Source organism: Zea mays, chromosome 4, assembly GCF_902167145.1.
Source record: "Zea mays cultivar B73 chromosome 4, Zm-B73-REFERENCE-NAM-5.0, whole genome shotgun sequence".
Taxonomy (NCBI): domain Eukaryota; kingdom Viridiplantae; phylum Streptophyta; class Magnoliopsida; order Poales; family Poaceae; genus Zea; species Zea mays.
The window spans coordinates 41,670,923-41,694,945 of NC_050099.1; the positions used below are offsets into that span (position 1 = coordinate 41,670,923).

The following is a 24,023-nucleotide window of genomic DNA, read 5'->3' on the forward strand; positions in this document are numbered from 1 at the left end:
CATCCATTTGATACAACCTGAAAGAATGGTGAGCGGCATATGCTAGCAAGATACGAATTGATTCTAGCCTAGCCACAGGAGCAAACGTCTCCTCAAAGTCCAAACCTGCGACTTGGGCATAACCTTTTGCCACAAGTCGAGCCTTGTTCCTCGTCACCACCCCGTGCTCGTCCTGTTTGTTGCGGAACACCCACTTGGTTCCCACAACGTTTTGCTTGGGACGAGGCACCAGTGTCCAAACTTCATTGCGCTTGAAGTTGTTGAGTTCCTCCTGCATGGCTAACACCCAGTCCGGATCTAGCAAGGCCTCTTCTACCCTGAAAGGCTCAATAGAAGAGACAAAGGAGTAATGCTCACAAAAATTAACTAATCGAGATCGAGTAGTTACTCCCTTGCTAATATCACCCAATATCTGGTCGACGGGATGATCCCTTTGGATCGTCGCTCGAACTTGGGTTGGAGGTGCCTGAGGTGCTTCTTCCTCTTCAACTTGAACATCTTGTGCTCCCCCTTGATCATGCGCCTCCACTTGAGGTACCTGTTCGTCATCTTGGGTTGGGGGATGCACCATAGTTGAGGAAGACGGTTGATCTTGCTCCAATTGTTCCCGAGGCCGTACATCTCCAATCGTCATGGTGCGTATCGCGGCCGTTGGAACGTCTTCTTCATCTACATCATCAAGATCAACAACTTGCTCTCTTGGAGAGCCATTAGTCTCATCAAATACAACGTCACTAGAGACTTCAATCAAACCCGATGATTTGTTGAAGACCCTATATGCCTTTGTATTTGAATCATAACCTAACAAAAAACCTTCTACCGCTTTGGGAGCAAACTTAGAATTTCTACCCTTCTTCACTAGAATGTAGCATTTGCTCCCAAATACACGAAAGTAAGATACATTGGGTTTGTTACCGATTAGAAGCTCATACGACGTCTTCTTGAGGAGGCGATGTAGGTAGACCCTGTTGATGGCGTGGCAAGCCGTGTTTACGGCTTCCGACCAAAAGCACTCGGGGGTCTTGAACTCTCCAAGCATCGTCCTCACCATATCGATGAGCGTCCTGTTCTTCCTCTCTACCACACCATTTTGCTGTGGTGTGTAGGGAGCGGAGAACTCGTGCTTGATCCCCTCCTCCTCAAGAAACTCCTCCACTTGAAGATTTTTGAATTCGGACCCGTTGTCGCTCCTTATCTTCTTCACCTTGAGCTCAAACTCATTTTGAGCTCTCCTGAGGAAGCGCTTGAGGGTCCCTTGGGTTTCAGACTTATCCTGCAAAAAGAACACCCAAGTGAAGTGGGAAAAGTCATCAACAATAACTAGACCATACTTACTTCCTCCTATGCTCAGATAGGCGACGGGTCCGAAGAGGTCCATATGCAGCAGCTCCAGAGGTCTTGAAGTGGTCATCACATTCTTGTTGTGATGTGCTCCTCCCACTTGTTTACCTGCTTGACAAGCTGCACAAGGTCTATCTTTTTCGAATTGCACGTTAGTCAAACCTATCACGTGTTCTCCCTTTAGAAGTTTGTGAAGGTTCTTCATCCCCACATGTGCTAAGCGGCGATGCCACAGCCAGCCCATGCTAGTCTTAGCGATTAAGCATGCATCTAGACCGGCCTCCTCTTTTGCAAAATCAACTAAATAAAGTTTGCCGTCTAGTACACCCTTAAATGCTAGTGAACCATCACTTCTTCTAAAGACAGACACATCTACATTTGTAAATAGACAATTATATCCCATATTACATAATTGACTGAAAGATAGTAAATTATATCCAAGAGACTCAACTAAAAACACATTAGAGATAGAGTGCTCATTGGATATTGCAATCTTGCCTAAACCTTTCACCTTGCCTTGGTTCCCATCACCGAATATGATTGAATCTTGGGAATCCTTATTCTTGACGTAGGAGGTGAACATCTTCTTCTCCCCCGTCATATGGTTTGTGCATCCGCTGTCGATAATCCAGCTTGAGCCCCCGGATGCATAAACCTGCAAGACAAATTTAGGCTTGGGTCTTAGGTACCCAACTCTTGTTGGGTCCTACAAGGTTAGTCACAATTTCCTTAGGGACCCAAATGCAAGTTTTATCACCCTTGCATTTTGCCCCTAATTTCCTAGCAACTATCTTCCTATCCTTTCTACAAATAGCAAAGGAAGCATTTAAAGCATGATAAATTGTAGAGGGACCATTCATAACTTTTCTAGGAACATGAACAATATTCTTCCTAGGCACATGATGAATATTTTTCCTAGGCATATCTCTACCATGCATATAGGAAGAACTGGAAGCATACATAGCATAAGAGTCATAGGCATGTGAATCAAAAGTATTACAACTCCTATGAGTCTGTCTTCTATCATTGTACATAAAAGCATGGTTCTTTTTAGTACTACTTGCCATAGGGGCCTTCCCTTTCTCCTTGGCGGAGATGGGAGCCTTATGGCTTGTTAAGTTCTTGGCTTCCCTCTTGAAGCCAAGCCCATCCTTAATTGAGGGGTGTCTACCAATCGTGTAGGCATCCCTAGCAAATTTTAGTTTATCAAAATCACTTTTGCTAGCCTTAAGTTGGGCATTAAGACTAGCCATTTCATCATTTAACTTTGCAATAGAAGCTATGTGTTCACTACAAGCATCAATATCAAAATCTTTACATCTATTGCAAATAACAACATTTTCTACACAAGTTGTTGATTTACTAGCTATTTCTAACTTAGCACTCAAATCATTATTAATGTTCCTTAAGCTAGAAATTGTCTCATGGCAAGAAGATAATTCACAAGAAAGCATTTCATTTCTTTTAACTTCTAAAGCATGAGATTTTTGTGCTTCTACAAATTTGTCATGTTCTTCATACAACAAATCTTCTTGTTTTTCTAAAAGCCTATTCTTATCATTCAAGGCATCAATTAATTCATTAATTTTATCTACCTTGGTTCTTTCTAGGCCCTTAAATAAACATGAATAGTCTATTTCATCCTCATCACTAGATTCGTCCTCACTTGAAGAAGCATAAGTAGAGTTTCGACTACATACCTTCTTCTCCCTTACCATAAGGCATGTGTGACGCTCGTTGGGGAAGAGAGATGACTTGTTGAAGGCGGTGGCGGCGAGTCCTTCATTGTCGGAGTCGGAGGAGGAGCAATCCGAGTCCCACTCCTTTCCTAGATGTGCCTCGCCCTTGGCCTTCTTGTAATTTTTCTTCTTTTCCCTCTTGCTCCCGTGTTCCTGGTCAATTTCATTAACGGGACAGTTAGCAATAAAATGACCAATCTTACCGCATTTGAAGCATGAGCGCTTCCCCTTGGCTTTGGTCTTGCTTGGCTGTCCCTTGCGACCCTTAAGCGCCGTCTTGAATCTCTTGATGATGAGGGCCATCTCTTCATCATTAAGTTCGGCGGCCTCAATTTGTGCTACCTTGCTGGGTAACGCCTCCTTGCTCCTTGTTGCCTTGAGGCAACGGGTTGAGGCTCATTGATTGGACCGTTTAGAGCGTCGTCCACGTACCTCGCTTCCTTGATCATCATTCGCCCGCTTACGAATTTTCCAAGGATTTCTTCGGGCGACATTTTGGTGTACCTGGGATTCTCACGTATGTTATTCACCAAATGAGGATCAAGAACGGTAAAGGACCTTAGCATCAATCGGACGACGTCGTGGTCCGTCCATCGCGTGCTTCCGTAGCTCCTTATTTTGTTGATAAGGGTCTTGAGCCGGTGGTATGTTTGTGTCGGCTCCTCGCCCCTTATCATCACGAATCGTCCAAGCTCGCCCTCCACCAACTCCATCTTGGTGAGCAAGGTGACGTCGTTCCTTTCATGTGAAATCTTGAGGGTGTCCTAGATCTGTTTGGCGTTATCCAAGCCACTCACTTTGTGATATTCATCCCTGCACAATGAAGCTAGAAGAACAGTAGTAGCTTGTGCATTCTTATGAATTTGCTCATTAATGAAAATGGGACTATCCGAACTATCAAAGTGCATTCCACTCTCTACAATCTCCCATATACTAGGATGGAGAGAAAACAAGTGACTATGCATTTTGTGACTCCAAAATCCGTAGTCCTCTCCATCAAAATGAGGAGGTTTACCAAGTGGAATAGATAATAAATGAGCATTTGCACTTTGAGGAATACGAGAGTAGTCAAAAGAAAAGTTCGAATTGACTGGTTTCCTTCTCTCGTAGTCGTTGTGGTCGTCGTCCTTTTGGGAGGAAGTAGACTCATCACTGTCGTCGTAGTAGACGATCTCCTTGATGCGTCTTGTCTTCTTCTTCTTCCCATCTTTGCGTCTGTGGCCCAAGCCCGAGTCGTTGGACTTGTCATCCTTTGGCTCGTTGACGAAGGACTCCTCTCCTTGTCGTTGATCACGATTCCCTTCCCCTTAGGATCCATCTCTTCGGGCGGTTAGTCCCTTTCTTGAAGAGAACGGCTCTGATACCAATTGAGAGCACCTAGAGGGGGGGTGAATAGGTGATCCTGCGAAACTTGAAAGCTTAAGCCACAAAACTTGGTTATCGTTAGCACAATAATTGCCAAGTGGCTAGAGAGGAGTCAAAACACAATAACCACAAGAAATCAATCACAGAGATGGCACGGTGGTTATCCCGTGGTTCGGCCAAGACCAACGCTTGCCTACTCCACGTTGTGGCGTCCCAACGGACGAGGGTTGCAATCAACCCCTCTCAAGCGGTCCAAAGACCCACTTGAATACCACGGTGTTTTACTTGCTTTTTCTCAATCCCGTTTGCGAGGAATCTCCACAACTTGGAGCCTCTCGCCCTTACACTTGAAATTCACAAAGAAGCACGGAGCAAGGGAGGGATTAGCAACGCACACAAGACTCAAAAATCAGAGCAACAACACGCACACAAGTCGCAACAAGAGCTCGCAACACAACTCAATGAGTTCACAACTCCACTAGAGCTCTATATGCTAACACAATGAATCAAAGGCGCGGAATCGATGTCTTGGTGCTTAGGAATGTTGTAGGAATGCTTGGTGTACTCCTCCATACGCCTAGGGGTCCCTTTTATAGCCCCAAGGCAGCTAGGAGCCGTTGAGAGCAATCTGGGAAGGCAATTCTTGCCTTTTGTCGTCTGGCGCACCAGACAGTCCGGTGCCCGACTTCTTTCCTTAACTGGCGCAGCCGACCGTTGGCTGACTTGGAGCCGTTGGCGCACCGGACATGTCCGGTGCACACCGAACAGTCCGGTGCCCCCTTCTAGCCGTTGGCACGGCCACGTGTCCCGCGCAGATCGCGCGACCGACCGTTGGCCCGGCTGACCGTTGGCTCACCGGACAGTCCGGTGCACACTGGACAGTCCGGTGAATTATAGCCGTACGTCACCGGTGAAATTCCCGAGAGCGGCCAGTTCGCTCGAACCAGCCTGGCGCACCGGACACTGTCCAGTGCACCACCGGACAGTCCGATGCTCCCAGACTGAGCAGATTCTTGGCTGCTCGAGCCAAGACATTTTCAATTGGATTTTTCCTGTTTCCAGCACTTAGACACAATACATTAGTCCATAAAACAATGTACTAAGTCCGAGAAACATACCTTTATCCTTGGTTTGTACTTTGTCCACCATTTTACATTTAAGCACTTGTGTTAGACACTAAATCGCCAAAATACTTAGAAATGGCCCAAGGGCACATTTCCCTTTCAGGGAGGCAACCTCGTCGGGATCTGGATCTGTACACAGCTTTAGCTAAGGAGCGTTAGTAGTACACCCATAGGGTTCCCTGTTTGACATTTGCCATCCTTTGATACAAGCTCGGGACCCGCAGGTTTCAGTCCGGGTGGCCAAGTTGCGTGTCCGGACCCCCTTGAGTCGCGGTTCTAGATACTAGGACACTTGTCGCAGGGCAGTGGAGCGTGCAGGCCCACGGTACGGGACCAGGCTGAGCGGCTGCACGGGCTCTGGACCCCCCAGGAGACTAATGTCCATTCTCTAGCTCCGGTTCTGAGGTTGTCGGACCCGCAGGACTTATAGCCCCAGATACTAGGTACCCGTCACAGAGCGATGGAGCATGCAGGCCCACGGTACGGGACCAGGCTGAGCAGCTACACGAGCTCCGGACCACCCCATGGAACGGGGTTTCGTTCTCTAGAGCTGCCCCCAGGCTGTCGGACCTCCCAACTTTCATATCAGGGGCCCTAATCTGCAAGCATGGCTGCTCAATTCGGATGTTGTCATGTCAGACAGATGGAAACCGTATGGGTGGGTTAGATAAAAAGTACTATCTGAAAGACTGCAAGGTAGGACCGTGGAACAGCAAGATGGAACTATCATAGGGGCACAACTGAGGGGTAGTTTTTCTTTATAACTCGTCATGCATGTGTGCAGACCAATAGGCCGGGTTTATGGGGACAGACCCCACCGGGTCGTCGTACACGTATGCGTTACCTTGTTACAAAAAAGGGAAATAGTTTTGACCCCTCATACTTGCTCTATGGATAGAACTTACATAGCTGTTTCAGCATCGGGGTAAGGTACTCCTCCAGTCGTAGCTAGATGGTTGCCCTTGGGTCGGTGCATTCCCGTCACCTCGAAGGGTCCTTCCCAGCTAGGGGAGAGTTGCGGAGCCCTTCTTGGTTTGGTACTTGCCGTAGGGCTAGGTCCCGACCCTAGGTTCCCATCTGCATTTGACACAGGAGCCCTCGTCTTTGGCTGTGGCCACTCCCGCGTGTACCTGTCGGCAGCCTGGACTCGTGGGGAATCCAGAAGGGTTTCCAGAGGAAGGCACGCTTTAGCTCTGTAGACCGGGGAACTCGGGGTCCCTCTGGGGTCCGTCTAGTTGTCTCCACCGGAGTAGGAGCCTCCAGCGAAGACATCCTTCAGGTCCCCCTCGGGTGACTGATACCCGAGGTCCCGTTCAGCCGCGGCCACCTCGCCGTCGTCCACCTTTTCTTTGCCAGGTCGGCAACGGGGTGGGGAGCCGTCTTTGGAAGACTGTTCGCGCCGCTCACTGACGCGTTTCGTGAGGTCAATGATCTCGCGACACTCTGTGGCGCTGTGGCGACCGTTGGGGTGCATAGGGCATGAGCCTCTGTTACCTCTCTGCGGCCGTGGGCGTTTGTTGCGGTCGCCCTGGCCTCCAGTCGCGGCTGTGACCACTAGAGCGGTGAACCACGACTTCTGGTAGTCGCGGTCCTTCTTCTTTTTCTTCTTTCTGTCCCGGGGACGGCACCTGAGCCTCCCGACTGGGTAGCTCCGGTTTTTGGGGCTGAGTGCCATGCACGGCCCTCGGCGGCTCTGGCGCACTTATCGGCCAGAGCGAACAGTGTGGGGACAGTTTCCACATCATGTGTGGCCAACTTCTCCAACATTTTTTCATCACATACTCCATGTCGGAAGGCCGTGATGATGGAAGCATCAGAAATATGAGGTATAGTACCTCGTTGAAAGTCGCCTAGAGGGGGGGGGTGAATAGGGCGAATCTAAAATTTATAAACTTAAGCACAACTACAAGCCGGGGTTAGAGTTAGAAATGTAAATGAGTCTGAGAGAGGGGGCAAAAACGAATCACAAGCAAACAAAGAGTGAGACACGATGATTTGTTTTACCGAGGTTCGGTTCTTGCAAACCTACTCCCCGTTGAGGTGGTCACAAAGATCGGGTCTCTTTCAAGCCTTTCCCTCTCTCAAACGGTCACTTAGACCGAGTGAGGTTCTCTTCTCAATCAAACGGGACACAAAGTCCCCGCAAGGACCACCACACAATTGGTGTCTCTTGCCTTGGTTACAATTGAGTTGATCACAAGAAGGAATTAAGAAAAGAAGCAATCCAAGCGCAAGAGCTCAAATGAACACAAGTCACTCTCTCACTAATCACTATTTGATTGGGAATGATCTTTGGACTTGGGAGAGGATTTGATCTCTTTGGTGTGTCTTGTATTGAATGCTATAGCTCTTGTAAGGTGTAGGAAGTCTGAAAACATGGATGCCATGAATGGTGGGTGGTTGGGGGTATTTATAGCCCCAACCACCAAACTAGCCGTTTGGTGAAGGCTGCTGTCGCCTGGCGCACCGGACAGTCCGGTGCGCCTGCCATGTCACCCAGCCGTTGGATTCTGACCGTTGGAGCTTCTGTCTTCTGGGCCACCGTACAATCCGGTGGTGCACCAGACAGGCACTGTTCACTGTCCGGTGCGCCATCTGGCTCTGCTCTGACTCTGGCGCGTACTGTAGCGCATTTAATGCCTTCTGCAGACGACCGTTGGCGCGAAGTAGCCGTTGCTCTGCTGTTACACCGGACAGTCCGGTGCTTCACCGGACACTGTCCAGTGAATTATAGCGGAGCGGCTCCCAGAATTCCCGAAGATGAGTAGTTCGGAGTTGGAGTCCCTGGCACACCGGACAGTCCGGTGGCACACCGGACAGTCCGGTGTGCCAGACCAGGGCACACTTCGGCTGACTTTAGCTCTCTATATTTGAATCCTTTCTCGGTCTTTTTATTGGTTTGTTCTGAACCTTTGGCACCTGTAGAACTCATAATCTAGAGCAAACTAGTTAGTTTAATTATTTGTGTTGGGCAATTCTACCACCAAAATCAGTTTAGGAAAAGGTGTAAGCCTATTTCCTTTTCAATCTCCCCCTTTTTGGTGATTGATGCCAATACAAACCAAAGCAAATATAGAAGCGCATAATTGAACTAGTTTGCATGATGTAAGTGCAAAGGTTACTTAGAATTGAACCAATAAATATTATCATAAGATGTGCATGGATTGATTTCTTCATTTTCAATATTTTGGACCACACTTGCACCACATGTTTTGTTTTTGCAAATACTTTTGTAAATTCTTTTCAAAGTCATTTTGCAAATAGTCAAAGGTAAATGAATAAGATTTTTGAGAAGCATTTTCAAGATTTGAAATTTTCTCCCCCCTGTTTCAAATGCTTTTCCTTTGACTAAAACAAAACTCCCCTTAATAAAATCCTCCTCTTAGTGTTCAAGAGGGTTTTAGATATTAGTTTTGAAAGGGTTGTACCAATTTGAAATTCTATCAAAAATAAGATACCAAATTGAAAAATCTTTTCTTAACACAAATTTTTGAAATTGGTGGTGGTGCGGTCCTTTTGCTTTGGGCTTTGAAATTAGTGGTGGTGCAGTCCTTTTGCTTTGGGCTAATACTTTCTCCCCCTTTGGCATGAATCGCCAAAAACGGATACTTCCGTGAAATATAAGCCCTTTTACTTTCTCTCCCTATGGTAAATAACATATGAGTGAAGATTATACCAAAGTTGGAGAGCGATGCGGAGCGACAGCGAAGGATGAGTAATGCAATGGAGTGGAGTGGAAGCCTTTTGACTTCGCCGAAGACTCCAATTTCCTTTCAATCTATGACTTAGTATAAAAATGCACTTGAAAACACATTAGTCATAGCACATGAAAGAGATATGATCAAAGGTATATTAATGAGCTATGTGTGCAAGACATCAAAAGAAATTCCTAGAATCAAGAATATTTAGCTCATGCCTAAGTTTGGTAAATGTTTGTTCATCTAGTGGCTTGGTAAAGATATCGGCTAATTGTTCTTTGGTGTTAATATATGCAATCTCGATATCCCCCTTTTGTTGGTGATCCCTTAGAAAATGATACCGAATGGCTATGTGTTTAGTGCGGCTATGCTCAACGGGATTATCCGCCATGCGGATTGCACTCTCATTATCACATAGAAGAGAGACTTTGGTTAATTTGTAACCATAGTCCCTAAGGGTTTGCTTCATCCAAAGCAATTGCGCGCAACAATGGCCTGCAGCAATATACTCGTCTTCGGCGGTAGAAAGAGCTATATAATTTTGTTTCTTTGAAGCCCAAGACACCAGAGACCTTCCCAAGAACTGGCAAGTCCCTGATGTGCTCTTTCTATTAATTTTACACCCCGCCCAATCGGCATCCGAATAACCAATTAAATCAAATGTGGATCCCCTGGGGTACCAAAGGCCAAACTTAGGAGTATAAACTAAATATCTCAAGATTCGTTTTACGGCCCTAAGGTAAGCTTCCTTAGGATCGGCTTGGAATCTTGCACACATGCATACGGAAAGCATAATGTCCGGTTGTGAAGCACATAAATAGAGTAAAGAACCTATCATCGACCGACATACCTTTTAATCTACGGATTTACCTCCTATGTCGAGGTCGAGATGCCCATTGGTTCCCATGGGTGTCTTGATGGGCTTGGCATCCTTCATGCCAAACTTGTTGAGTATATCTTGAACGTACTTCGTTTGGCTAATGAAGGTGCCCTCTTGGAGTTGCTTCACTTGGAATCCTAAGAAGTACTTCGACTCCCCCATCATTGACATCTCGAATTTTTGTGTCATGATCCTACTAAACTCTTCACATGTAGATTCGTTAGTAGACCCAAATATGATATCATCAACATAAATTTGGCATACAAACAAATCATTTTCAAGTGTTTTAGTAAAGAGAGTAGGATCGGCCTTTCCGACTTTGAAGCCATTAGTGATAAGGAAATCTCTTAGGCATTCATACCATTCTCTTGGGGCTTGCTTGAGCCCATAAAGCGCCTTAGAGAGTTTATATACGTGGTTAGGATACTCACTATCTTCAAAGTCGGGAGGTTGCTCAACATAGACCTCTTCCTTGATTGGTCCATTGAGGAAGGCACTTTTCACGTCCATTTGGTAAAGCTTAAAGCCATGGTAAGTAGCATAGGCAAGTAAAATGCGAATTGACTCAAGCCTAGCTACGGGTGTGAAAGGGAATTAGGCTTACACCTATTTCCTAATTGATTTTGGTGGTTGAATTGCCCAACACAAATATTTGGACTAACTAGTTTGCTCTAGTCTATAAGTTCTACAGGTACCAAAGGTCCACAATAAGCCAATAAAAAGACCAAGAATGGGTTCAAACAAAGAGAGCAAAAGACATCCTAGAAGGCACCCTGGTCTGGCGCACCGGACTGTCCGGTGTGCCACCGGATAGTGTCCGGTGCACCAGGGCACTTGAAGCTGAACTCGCTACCTTCGGGAAATTCAAAGGGCGCTCCGCTATAATTCACCGGACTGTCCGGTGCACACCGGACTGTCCGGTGTGCCAGCGGAGCAACAGCTACTTCGCGCGCAACGGTCGTCTGGAACCGCATTCAATGCGCTATAGTGCGCGCCAGAGTCAGAACACGCGTGGGTGGCGCACCGGACAATCTACAGGACCTGTCTGGTGCACCACCGGACAGCCTAGAGACCCCACAAGTCAGAGCTCCAACGGTCGAACCCCAACGGCTGGCTGACGTGGCTGGCGCACCGGACAGTGTCCGGTGCGCCATACGACAGCACACTTCCAACGGCCATTTTTGGTGGTTGGGGCTATAAATACCCCAACCAACCCACATTCAATAGGATCCAAGTTTCCACACTTCTATACCTTACAAGAGCTATAGCATTCAATATAAGACACACCAAAGTGATCAAATCCTCTCCCAACTCCACACAAAGCCTAAGTAATTAGTGAGAGAGATTTGTTGTGTTCATTTGAGCTCTTGCCTTGGATTGCTTCTTTTTCTCATTCTTTCTTGCGATCATCTCAATTGTAATCAAGGCAAGAGACACCAATTGTGTGGTGGTCCTTGCAGGAAGTTTGGTTCCCATTTGATTGAGAAGAGAAGCTCACTCGGTCCGAGGGACCGTTTGAGAGAGGGAAAGGGTTGAAAGAGACCCAGTCTTAGTGACCACCTCAATGGGGAGTAGGTTTGCAAGAACCGAACCTCGGTAAAACAAATCCTTGTGTCACACTCTTTATTCGCTTGCGATTTGTTTTGCGCCCTCTCTCTTGGACTCATTATTATTTCTAACGCTAACCCGGCTTGTAGTTGTGATTAAGTTTATAAATTTCAGATTCGCCCTATTCACCCCCCTCTAGGCGACTTTCAATTGGTATCAGAACCCGGTGCTTCATTAGAGCTTAACCGCTTGAAGTGATGTCGGGAGATCACGCCAAGAAGGAGATGATGACCGGCGAGAAGCCCGCTACAAGCCATGGGAAGGCTCCATCCGGGGAGTCCGCTAACAAGATGAAGGGATCCCCTTCACACAACAAGTCGGGTCGGAGCAGTGACAAGAAGAAGAAGATGAGGAAGGTGGTCTACTACGAGACCGATTCTTCGTCGCCATCCACCTCCGGCTCCGACACGCCGTCCGTAACTTCTAAGTGCCATGAGCGCAAGAAGTTTAGTAAGGTTCCCCTACGCTACCCTCGCATTTCCAAACGTACTCCTTTACTTTCCGTCCCATTAGGCAAACCACCTATGTTTGATGGTGAAGATTATAATATGTGGAGTGATAAAATGAGGCATCACCTAACCTCACTCCACACAAGCATTTGGGATGTTGTTGAAATTGGAGCACAGGTACCATCACCGGGAGATGAAGACTATGATTCGGACGAGGTCGCCAAATCCGACACTTTAACTCCCAAGCCACCACTATACTCCTCGCCTCTCTAAGTCGAGAGTAGTATAACAAGGTGCAAGGATTAAAAGGCGCCAAGGAAATTTGGGACGTACTCAAGACCGCGCACGAAGGAGATGAGGTGACCAAAATCACCAAGCGGGAGACGATCGAGGGGGAGCTCGGTCAGTTCCGACTCAACCAAGGCGAGGACCCTCAAGACATGTACAATCGCTTGAAGACCTTGGTGAACCAAGTGCGCAACCTCGGGAGCACAAAATGGGATGACCATGAGATGGTCAAGGTTATTCTAAGATTCCTCGTTTTTCTTAACCCTACGCAAGTTCAATTAATTCGAGGAAATCCTAGATATACACTAATGACTCCCGAGGAAGTGATAGGAAATTTTGTGAGCTTTGAGTTAATGATCAAAGGCTCAAAGAAAATCATCGAGCTAGATGGCCCCTCCACGTCCGAGGCACAACCGGTCGCATTCAAGGCGACGGAGGAAAAAAAGGAGGAGTCTACATCAAGTAGACAACCAATCGATGCATCTAAGCTCGACAACGAGGAGATGGCACTCATCATCAAGAGCTTCCGCCAAATCCTCAAGCAACGAAAGGGGAAGGATTACAAGCCCCATTCCAAGAAAGTGTGCTACAAATGTGGTAAGCCCGGTCATTTTATTGCAAAATGTCCACTATCTAGTGACAGTGATAGGGGCGAAGACAAGAAGGGCAAGAGGAGAGAAAAGAAGAGGTACCACAAGAAGAGGGGCGGCGATGCCCATGTGTGCCGCGAGTGGGACTCCAAGGAAAGCTCCTCCGACGAGGACGCCGCCAACATCGCCGTCACCAAGGGCCTCCTTTTCCCCAACGTCGGCCACAAGTGCCTCATGGCAAAGGACGGCAAAAGGAAGAAGGTAAAATCAAAATCCTCCACTAAATATGAAACCTCTAGTGATGAGGATAATGTTAGTGATGAGGAGGATAATTTGCGTACCCTTTTTGCCAACCTCAACATGCAACAAAAGGAAAAATTAAATGAATTAATTAGTGCTATTCATGAGAAGGATGATCTCTTGGACTCTCAAGAGGACTTCCTAATTAAGGAAAACAAGAAGCATGTTAAGGTTAAAAATGCTTACGCTCTAGAAGTAGAAAAATGTGAAAAATTATCTAGTGAGCTAAACACTTGCCATGATATTATTACCAACCTTAGAAATGAGAATGCTAGTTTAATTGCTAAGGTTGATTCAAATGTTTGTAATGCTTCAATTCCCAATCTTAGAGATAATAATGTTGAATTGCTTGCTAAGATTGAAGAATTAAATGTTTCTCTTGCTAGCCTTAGAAATGAAAATGAAAAATTAATTGCTAAGGCTAAAGATTTAGATGTTTGCAATGTTACAATTTCCAATCTTAAAAGTGAGAATGACATATTACATGCTAAGATTATTGAACTAAAATCTTGCAAACCCTCTACATCTACCATTGAGCATGTTTCCATTTGTACTAGATGTAGAGACATTAATGTTGATGCTATCCATGACCACTTAGCTTTAATTAAGAAACAAAATGATCACATAGCTCAACTTAATGCTAAAATTAATGAGCATTACTTAGAAAATGAAAAATTTAAATTTGCTAGAAGCATGCTCTATAGTGGGAGACGCCCTGGCATCAAGGATGACATTGGCTTCCAAAAGGGGGACAATGTCAAACTTAGTGCCCCTCCTAAAAGATTGTCTAAATTTGTAAAGGGCAAGGCTCCCATGTCTCAGGATAACGAGGGTTACATTTTGTACCCTGCCGGTTATCCCGAGAGCAAAATTAGGAGAATTCACTCTAGGAAGTCTCACTCTGGCCCTAATCATGCGTTTATGTATAAGGGTGAGACATCTAGCTCTAGGCAATCAACCCGTGCTAAATTGCCTAAGAAGAAAACTCCTATTGCATCAAATGATTCTAAAATTTCATTTAAAACATTTGATGCATCTTATGTTTTAACTAACAAATCCGGCAAAGTAGTTAAAGGACCCAAAACCATTTGGGTACCCAAAGTTCTTGTATCTAATGTCAAAGGACCCAAAACCATTTGGGTACCTAAAATCAAGAACTAAACTTGTTTTGTAGGTTTATGCATCTGGGGGCTCAAGTTGGATCATCGATAGCGGGTGCACAAACCATATGACAGGGGACAAAAAGATGTTCTCCTCCTATGAGAAAAACCAAGATCCCCAACGAGTTATCACATTCGGGGATGGAAATCAAGGTTTGGTCAAAGGATTGGGTAAAATAGCTATATCACCTGACCATTCCATTTCAAATGTTTTTCTCGTAGATTCTTTAGATTACAACTTGCTTTCAGTTTCACAATTATGCAAAATGGGTTACAACTGTCTTTTTACGGATGTAGGTGTCACTGTCTTTAGAAGAAGTGATGATTCAATAGCATTTAAGGGAGTGTTAGAGGGTCAGCTATACTTAGTAGATTTTGATAGAGCTGAACTCGACACTTGCTTAATTGCTAAGACTAACATGGGCTGGCTCTGGCATCGCCGACTAGCACATGTTGGGATGAAGAATCTTCACAAGCTTCTAAAGGGAGAACACATTTTGGGACTAACAAATGTTCATTTTGAGAAAGACAGGATTTGTAGCGCATGTCAGGCAGGGAAGCAAGTTGGTGTTCATCATCCACATAAGAACATCATGACAACCGACAGACCACTCGAGCTCCCTACACATGGACCTATTCGGACCGATTGCTTACATAAGCATCGGCGGGAGTAAGTACTGTCTAGTTATTGTGGATGATTATTCTCGCTTCACTTGGGTGTTCTTTTTGCAGGAAAAATCTCATACCCAAGAGACCTTAAAGGGATTCTTGAGACGGGCTCAAAACGAGTTCGGCTTAAGGATCAAGAAAATAAAAAGCGACAACGGGACGGAGTTCAAGAACTCTCAAATTGAAGGCTTCCTTGAGGAGGAGGGCATCAAGCATGAGTTCTCTTTTCCCTACACGCCACAACAAAATGGTGTAGTGGAGAGGAAGAATAGAACTCTATTGGACATGGCAAGGACCATGCTTGATGAGTACAAGACTTCGGATCGGTTTTGGGCCGAGGCCGTCAACACCGCCTGCTACGCCATCAACCGGTTGTATCTACACCGAATCCTCAAGAAGACATCATACGAACTCCTAACCGGTAAAAAGCCCAATGTTTCATATTTTAGAGTCTTTGGTAGCAAATGCTCTATTCTTGTTAAAAGAGGTAGAAAATCCAAATTTGCTCCTAAGACTGTAGAAGGCTTTTTACTAGGATATGATTCAAACACAAGGGCATATAGAGTCTTTAACAAGTCCTCCGGACAAGTTGAAGTTTCTTGTGACATTGTGTTTGATGAGACTAACGGCTCTCAAGTTGAGCAAGTTGATCTTGATGAGATAGGTGATGAAGAGGCTCCGTGCGTCGCGCTAAGGAACATGTCCATTGGGGATGTGTGTCCTAAGGAATCCAAAGAGCCACCAAATGCACAAGATCAACCATCTTCCTCCACGCAAGCATCTCAACCAACTCAAGATGAGGATAAGGCTCAAAATGATGAAAGAGAAAATCAAGAAGTTGAGCCACCTCAAGAGGAAAGCAATGATCAAGGGGGAGATGCCCATGATCATAATGATGAAGATGAACAAGTTCCAAGACCGCCACACCCAAGAGTCCACCAAGCAATCCAACGAGATCACCCCGTTGACACAATCCTCGGTGACATTCATAAGGGGGTAACCACTAGATCTCGTGTTGCTCATTTTTGTGAACATTACTCTTTTGTTTCCTCTACTGAACCACATAGGGTAGAGAAAGCACTTCAAGATTCGAATTGGGTGTTGGCGATGCAAGAAGAGCTCAACAACTTCACTAGGAACGAGGTATGGCATTTAGTTCCACGTCCTAATCAAAATGTTGTAGGAACCAAGTGGGTCTTCCGCAACAAGCAAGATGAGCATGGTATGGTGACAAGGAACAAAGCCTGACTTGTGGCCAAAGGATATTCACAAGTCGAAGGTTTGGATTTCGGTGAAACCTATGCACCCGTAGCTAGGCTTGAGTCAATTCACATTTTACTTGCCTATGCTACTTACCATGGATTTAAGCTTTACCAAATGGACGTGAAAAGTGCTTTCCTCAACGGACCAATCAAGGAAGAGGTCTATGTTGAGCAACCTCCCGGCTTTGAAGATAGTGAGTACCCTAACCACGTATACAAACTCTCTAAGGCGCTTTATGGACTCAAGCAAGCCCAAGAGCATGGTATGAATGCCTAAGAGATTTCCTTATCACTAATGGCTTCAAAGTCGGAAAAGCCGATCCTACTTTATTTACTAAAACTCTTGACAATGATTTGTTTGTATGCCAAATTTATGTTGATGATATTATATTTGGGTCTACTAACGAATCTACATGTGAGAAATTTAGTAGGATCATGACACAGAAATTCGAGATGTCTATGATGGGGGAGTTGAAGTACTTCTTGGGATTTCAAGTGAAGCAACTCCAAGAGGGCACCTTCATTAGCCAAACAAAGTATATTCAAGACATTCTAAACAAGTTTGGGATGAAGGATGCCAAACCCATCAAGACACCCATGGGAACCAATGGGCATCTCGACCTCGACACGGGAGGTAAATCCGTCGATCAAAAGGTATACCAATCGATGATAGGTTCTTTACTCTACTTATGTGCATCTCGACCGGACATTATGCTTTCTGTATGCATGTGTGCAAGATTCCAAGCCGACCCTAAGGAAGCTCACCTTACGGCCGTAAAACGAATCTTGAGATATTTAGTTTATACTCCTAAGTTTGGGCTTTGGTACCCTCGGGGATCCTCATTTGGTTTAATTGGTTATTTGGATGCCGATTGGGCGGGGTGTAAGATTAATAGAAAGAGCACATCGGGGACTTGCCAGTTATTGGGAAGATCCTTGGTGTCTTGGGCTTCAAAGAAGCAAAATTCCGTAGCTCTTTCTACCGCTGAAGTCGAGTATATTGTCGCAGGCCATTGTTGCACGCAATTACTTTGGATGAGGCAAACCCTTAGGGACTATGGTTACAAATTAACCAAAGTCCCTCTTCTATGTGATAATGAGAGTGCAATCCGCATGGCGGATAATCCCGTTGAGCATAGCCGCACTAAACACATAGCCATTCGGTATCATTTCTTAAGAGATCACCAACAAAAGGGGGATATCGAGATTGCATATATTAACACTAAGGTACAATTAGCCGATATCTTTACCAAGCCACTAGATGAACAATCTTTTAACAAACTTAGGCATGAGTTAAATATTCTTGATTCTACGAATTTCTTTTGATGTTTTGCACACATAGCACATGAATATACCTTTGATCATATCTCTTTTATATACTATGACTAATGTGTTTTCAAGTGAATTTCAAACCAAGTCATAGGTGTATTGAAAGGGAATTGGAGTCTTCGGCGAAGAAAAAGGCTTCCACTCCTCTCCATAACTCATCCTTCGCCGTCGCTCCGAGCAACTCTCCATCTTTGGTATAATCTTCACTCATATTTTGTTTGCCAAAGGGGAGAAAGTAGTTTGAAAGGGCTTATATTCCACTCAAGTATCCGTTTTTTGGCGATTCATGCCAATGGGGGAGAAAGTATTAGCCCAAAGCAAAAGGACCGCACCACCACCTAATTTTCAATAATGTTTTCAAATTGGTATCTTATTGTGTTCAAAAGGGGGAGAAAGTAGTATTTTCAAAAATGGTGTCTTAAAACCCTCTTGAACACTAAGAGAAGGATCTTATGTAGGGAAAGTTTTGTTTAGTCAAAGGAAAAGCATTTGAAACAGGGGGAGAAAATCTTGAAAATGCTTCTCAAAATCTTACTCATTTACCTTTGACTATTTGCAAAAGAACTTTGAAAAGAATTTACAAAAGTATTTGCAAAAACAAAACATGTGGTGCAAGCGTGGTCCAAAATGTTGAGAATATAAAGAAACAATCCATGCATATCTTATGAAAATATTTATTGGCTCAATTCTAAGTAACCTTTGCACTTACATAAAGCAAACTAGTTAAATTATACACTTCTATATTTGCTTTGGTTTGTGTTGGCATCAATCACCAAAAAGGGGGAGATTGAAAGGGAATTAGGCTTACACCTATTTCCTAATTGATTTTGGTGGTTGAATTGCCCAACACAAATAATTGGACTAACTAGTTTGCTCTAGTCTATAAGTTCTACAGGTACCAAAGGTCCACAATAAGCCAATAAAAAGACCAATAATGGGTTTGTCGGCGTTTCGAGACCGGGGGGTCCCTGGGCCGACGAGTGAAATGTCGCCGCGTGCCCCAGCCCAGATGGGTCGGCGCGAGGCCGAGCACGAAGGGGGGGAAAAGGCGGCCGGAGACGGGCGTGAGAGAGGTGAAAATCCCGCGGCCTTCGTGTTCGTCTCGCGCCCAGGTCGGGTGCGCTTGCAGTAGGGGGTTACAAGCGTCCACGCGGGAGAGGGAGCGAGCGGCCTCACGCGAGTGCCTGTCTCGTCCTCGTCCCCGCGCGGCCAACCTTCTGTAAGAGGGCCCTGGTCCTTCCTTTTATAGGCGTAAGGAGAGGATCCAGGTGTACAATGGGGGTATAGCATAGTGCTAACGTGTCTAGCGGAGGAGAGCTAGCGCCCTAAGTACATGCCATCGTGGCAGCCGGAGAGGTTTTGGCACCCGGTTCGTGTGGTGTCGTGGCCGTCGGAGGAGCGTTGAAGCCTGGCGGAAGGACAGTTGTGGCAGAACCTCCCAAGTTATTGGGCCCACATGCACCTGTCCTTGTCCCAAGGACCTCAAACGGGTATGCATGTGCACCAAACAACTTAACCGGATCTGTCCGAGTGTCCCAAGGACCCCGGATAAACCACTTACCGCCAAGATCACAGGATTAAATAAACACAACTCACATACAAACACTTGCAGCGGAAATAAATTCTTTATTACAAAATGATTACAAGTTTATCAAGATATTATTATACCTCATCGGAGTGATTACAAAAGATTACAAAAGAAAGTGATTCAAAAGAATTACAATTTGAAATGTTATAAAGTATTCGTAAATTTGAAAATACATGCTAGCTTAAGTGACAATCCTCATTAAAGAAACTATAGAAGGGATATACTTATATAAGAAGGCCGAGCCCACCGGCACTTAGCACCATCCACAACAGAACAAAATTACAACCTGAAAAACAACAGGAAATAAAACCCTGAGTATGGAATTACTCAGCAAGACTTACCCGACTAAAGAAAAGACTCTCAAGGATATGTTGGTTTGTCGGGAATCAAGGTAAAGCTTATCAAATTTCAAAGACTCATTTTTGCAGAAAAGCTTACTAGTAGTGGATCCTTATGCCAAAGTTTTACATCACAAGTTAAATACTTTTCCTGAATCTAGATTTACCTAATCTAGAGCATTCACTTATCCTACACTAACTTTCTTTTAAATTCAAATTTTTGTTTCGCTTGTTATCTACGATGAAGGGCAGCGATCCAGTCTTCATATCCGAGAAGTAACGGCGATCCGAATCGATTAATACCCAGCTGGGGATCTCCAACCACACGACATATGTAGCACTTAACCCTTGCATATGTCAACCATTCCCACGGATCTCCCACTACGTGAACCGGTCCGCGCCACCCGAGAGCACAGTACTCCCCATGCAGCCTCTTGCCAGGGGGTACACGCTACTCTCGCCATCTCTCCACTCCCAGTGCGCGATTGTCTTTTCACATAGGGAATAGCCGGGTTCAGGCTTACCCATGACGAGGTATGTGGCCAGTTAAAAGGCCCTAGATCATCAGGCCAACAATCGGTACGGTCCTTAATCGACACAGATGGGCGACCTTTCCTGCTCAACGTCTGGTCCTATTTTAAACTATTTCAAAACTTTGGCGCCTGATAGAGGGGCCATGCCTGGATAATGAATTTATCAACGTCTTGATGCCTTCATTATCCCAAGCCTATTTTCTTTTTTGTAAAAAACATGAGTCATAGATAAAAAACATTTTTCTTAGTCTATCAGCATGACTAAGCATCTCTAGCTTTTATAAAACAGGTGACAAGGTGTGGTAATCAACCTTTCAAGGATGGTAATGCATCAAGGGTTTAATCAATCAACTCCTATAACCTAATGCAGCATATAAGTGATAAAGATTTTGTAAACACAAGGAAGGTGGCAAATGCACCGGGGCTTGCCTGGGATAACACTACGTTAGTGTTGTTAAATGACGACCACTTGGTGAGCATCTCCCATCCTAGTACTTCATCAGATCATCCATTCTTCAGGTTTATTCATCAGCATCACCTTGAGATTAATCCATCCTTTGTCCTCCACATTACGTGATCAATTATCGTACCTATATGATATGCATAATGCATATGAGCATGAATAGCATGAGACAGATAATTCACACCAAAGACGATAAAACACTTAAGGTAAGACATTACAACTCCTAGGTGAAACCCTTACATACCTATGATTCTACACAAACATGATCTGCAAGTTAAAAGGACCTAAACCGATTGTCAAACAATTATAAGGCTGCACATAAACCTGAACTTCATGGCTAGAGTACACTACCAAACATCACTCACGAAGGACTAATTCAATTTTACTTCGTATTACTTATTTCACTATACTTACACAAACCTAAATAATCACAATTCATTTACATTCACAAAAGTGTTTATCGCCTTCTTAATTTATTCAAGTCTAAAGCAAGTATTAAGAAAGAAAATAAACAACCATATCCAACTACAATACTTCATTAATCAAGACAAGAAATAACTAAATCTAGTTACCTACACAAAAGAAACTCGAAGTAATCATTTCATACTTGCTGAATTTGGACACAAAAGAAACTCCAAACAATCATTTCAGACTTGCTGAATTTGAACAGCAGTACAGCAGTCAGTTGTTTTATTCATAACTCACACGATATTCATCCAAAAATAGTAAACTAAGAATATTTGGAAAGCTTATAAAGTCCTATTCAACTTTGGTATTATCATCACAATGAGATTCGACATTTAGAAATATCAAACAGTACTAAACATAAATTATGTCCAGATTTGGACATAATTCGACTGCTTAGTTCAAAAATTCATAACTGGAGTTTCAGGCATCCAAATCAGGTGATCCTAGACTTTTTAGAAATCTAATAGAATTGTATACAATTCATTTATAAACATCTCAGGTTAATTCAATATATATAAAGGTCAGAAAACATGAGAAAGGCTCTGCTGTTCAAATTTGGACAGATTTAGAGATCACACTTCAAACAGCTGTAACTTAACTTATAGATCACCAAAAAGGGTGATCCAAAATTTATTGAAAAGCTTAAGAAAAGTATTACAATTCTTATATAATTACTAAGGGCTGATTCTTAGTTTAATTTGGGCAAACAAGGTCATTTTCGAAATCAGTATAGAATCTGAGCAGATTCTGAGACTGGACTTTGAAAAATCATAGCTCCTAAACTTCTAAACCTATGGTCATGAAATTTTTACATAATCAAGATAAAGAAGTTATCTACAACCTTTCTATAGTATATTTCTACAGAAAATACACTTTAGTTCGTCAAACAAACAGCACGGCAGAAACTGTACATGCAGTCTAAAACTGTGAGTATGCAATTTTAGCTCCTAATTAGGCTCTATAGTATCATGTTCTTAATACTTAGAAATGCTTCATCATTTTATAATTCGTTAGAGTTCAAACAACCAAATGAGAACCAACAGTCGATTTACTAACTACATTCTAATTATTTGGAGCACTAGAATTATAAACACCCATATAACACACATATGTACTCGCTTGTACTTTAAATTAACAAGTGACACCGAAATATTCTACTAATTCATCCTTCGTGTACTCCGTTCAACCACACATATACACAACATCGACAAATCATATGGATAGGAAATCACATCAATAACCTGGCAGAATCAAACTCGGGTCGCGCGTGTGCTGTCCACAGGTTTGAGATTTTTGTCGAGCACGCGATGCGCGAGGCCCGACATCGACGGAGGGCTGCGATTTACACACATATTTAAATGCACATTTTATTGATTTGATATTTAACAAATCGAGGGGTGTGGGATAGCGAGGGCTTACCAAGGTTCGATGACATCGTGACCGGGGCTGTCCAAATAGTAAGACGACGACGTGTGTCATGGTTGCGCGGATCGACGACGTTGCTGTGTGAGGTCGACGTCGACCACGGCGAGTGCGATGAGGCAGAGCACACGATGGGAGGGAGCTGTAGTGGCCGCGATGGCGCTGGTCAGCGGCGTGTTGGGGCTGTGCAGATCCGGGGCGGAGCTTGCTGCGATATTCCGTCGAACACGTCGAGAGCGTGACACGATGGGGTTTTATGGCTGTTGCTGCTATATCGCGACCGGGCTTGAGGATAATCTGTGCAGGGCCAATCAGCAAGATTCGAGCAGGGAGAGATGAAGTAAAGGTAGCGCTTGACAAACCTAGTGCAGGAGCAACCGGCCATGGCGAGGTGGAGGTCCGGCCATCAGGGGCGCCAGCCATAGAGGGAGTCCCCTGCGCTGGAGAGCTCGCGGCCGACGGCGACCAGCAGCCAGGGCCGGCGAGGTGAGGACCGAGTGCTATGGGGAGGGGGCTGTGTCCAGGAAATGGAAAGCTCGGCGTGCAGGAACGGAGTGAAAAAGCAGGAAGCTTCACGTGGCTGAACTAAAGACTCGAAGACTCTAGGAGATGACCACTTTCTGGATGAAAAAATGGCGTGGACAAGGAATAAAGAATATGGTGAGCGGTGGAAGAGATAAAGTTGGATTTCTTTATTTTTAAGAAAAACAAAATACATTATACACATATTTTGGTTTTAAGACAAGGGTCTGCAAAGTCTAGATAAATTGAACTAGAGCACTCTCAATTTAGGATTAAGACGAGATGCAAATAGGCTAGATTAAAACAATTTCGACTATGATATTTTAATTGACGTTTGATTTTGTTGGAATCAGATAAGATTTATCTCATTTCATTTCTTTTAACAAAAACCAATTTCAGAGACCCAAGTTCTGTTATTAGAAATTTAGCGAGGCCTAAATGGACCAGAAAAGGATGATAGGGAGATAAGACGTGTGTGCCTATTCTCACGGAGACAGTGTCATGTGTCGTTCAGAGACGCGTGCAACGCAGGCGCGAGAGGATTCAAGATGGAGTTTACGGAACCAGATTCGATTTCAATGATTAGAGTTCGGACAGGGTGTAAATGGATCGAATCAATGACATCAGCTTTGATATCTTAGGCGATATTTAATTTAGTCGAACCTAGATGAATTTCGCCGCTATTTAAACATTCGACTAGAAAATAAAGCGATGAATAATTTTACACCTTGTTTTTCTTGGATATTCAACGTGATCGAATTATAAAAAGAATCAAACTCTTTCCGAAAACCTATTCGTTTAATAAACAAATTCGAACAACATGGACTCAACCTCTTGAAAGATTTTAAAGTCCAAAATTTCTCTAAAATGATTTGACAGCTTAGATA

At 44.3% G+C, this 24,023-nt stretch overlaps 1 long non-coding RNA gene across 1 annotated transcript; it reads right to left on the reverse strand.

Moving 5' to 3' along the window:
• Nucleotides 1-20,690: 20,690 nt before the first annotated feature.
• LOC103653154 (uncharacterized) lies at nt 20,691-23,327 on the reverse strand. Its single transcript, XR_565286.4, has 4 exons — nt 22,977-23,327; nt 22,612-22,911; nt 22,434-22,527; nt 20,691-20,851 (listed from the first exon to the last, which is right to left on the reverse strand). It is a non-coding gene; the product is annotated as an uncharacterized lncRNA (long non-coding RNA).
• Nucleotides 23,328-24,023: the final 696 nt, after the last annotated feature.